Source organism: Lynx rufus, unplaced genomic scaffold (assembly GCF_022079265.1).
Source record: "Lynx rufus isolate CCGP_SWC_20201006 ecotype Redwood Valley unplaced genomic scaffold, mLynRuf1.p SCAF_5, whole genome shotgun sequence".
NCBI lineage: Eukaryota > Metazoa > Chordata > Mammalia > Carnivora > Felidae > Lynx > Lynx rufus.
Window position 1 is genome coordinate 87,915,386 of NW_025814867.1, and position 1,652 is coordinate 87,917,037.

Genomic DNA, 1,652 nt, shown 5'->3' on the forward strand with positions numbered 1-1,652 from the left:
ATGAATCTAAATGAAAATGCCATGAATATCCTGCACAATAAGGGAAAAATGAAAGCCCCAAACAAACCATATCATTGTGAAATTTCTAACACTAAGGGCAAAGAGAAGATTCTAAAAACAATAGCATCAGGCTTTTCAACATCACTGAAAGCTAAAAGGCTAAAGAGAAATACTAGTTTTGCCTAGAATTTTATCCCTAGCCAAAAGACGAATCTGACATGCAAAATTTAAAACAGTTGTCCTAGCTGTTCCTTTTCTGGAAGCTATGAAAAAGCACATGCTCCAGCAACACATCAGAGGAGGGAAAAAAAGCAGGAATTGGAAAGATAAGAAATCAAGAAAAACAGGACCCAACAGAGGAAAGAGTCAAAGAGAGGCATCCACTCTACAATATCTAGGTGGTCTCCCAGGATCTAGCTCCTCCAACAGCTATTTTATCTGTGGACAACACTTTATACCAAAGTTCTTTGTACCAGGATCTGTCTCAGTTCTAATGGAGTTCATATAAGATGAGAATATTTTTTCTTGCACGTAGCAATACTTGGTATCTTTGAATGTCAGTTCTCCCAATGCTAATATTCTGAGGTTATTCAGCTGGGCTTCATATGGTGGGGTTTCATCTTATGATCAGTTTCCTGAGAACACACCATGTCTCAATGTTATGTGGACTACTCAGAAGAGGTCAGAATATTGCAAGTGGAGTCTTGTTTTAGACCCATGATGTCTTTTTTCTAACAGCTTTGTTGTTGTTTTTAACGTTTATTTATTATTGACAGAGAGAGACAACACATGAGCATAGGAGGGACCGAGAGACGGGGAGACACAGAATCCGAAGCAGGCTCCAGGCTCTGAGCTGTCAGCACAGAGCCGATGCGAGGCTCGAACTCACAAACTGAGAGATAATGACCTGAGCCGAAGTCGGGTGCTCAACAGACTGAGCCACCCAGGCACCCCTCTTTTTAACAGCTTTGTTAATATGCAATGGACTTAAACATTTTTAAGCATATAATTTTATAAGTTTTGATGTGTGTATTCCCATGAAACATCACCTCTATCATGATAATGAGAATATTTATCATTCTCAGGTGTTTACTCTGGCCTGTTGGTAATCTCTCTTTCCCACTTTCCCTCTCTCCACTGCTATCCCATATCCAGGGAACCTCTTGTATTGGTGTCCTGAGGTTACCATAACAATTACACACAATGAGTGACTTAAAATAGAAGTTTATTCCCTCACAGTTCTGGGGGCCAGAAGTCTGAGATCAAAGTGGCAGCAGGGCCACGCTCTCTAGAGGCTCTAGGGGATAAGCCATTTTTTGTTTCTTTCAGCTTCTGGTATCTTTGACTTTTCTTTGATTTGTGGCCAGTTATTATAATCTCTGCCTCTGTGGTCACATTTTGACCTCTTCTCGGGGTCTTCCTTTCTTCTGTCTCAAATTTTCCTCTGTCTTCCTCTTATGAGGACACTTGACATTAAATTAAAATCCCACCTAGAGAGGTGCCTGGGCGGCTCAGTCAGTTAAGCGCACGACTCTGGATTTTAGCTTAGGTCATGATCTCATGGTTCCTGAGATCAAGCCCCGTGTCGGACTCTGCACTGACAGAGCAGAGCCTGCTAGGGATTTTCTCTCTCCCCCTCTCTCTCTGCCCCT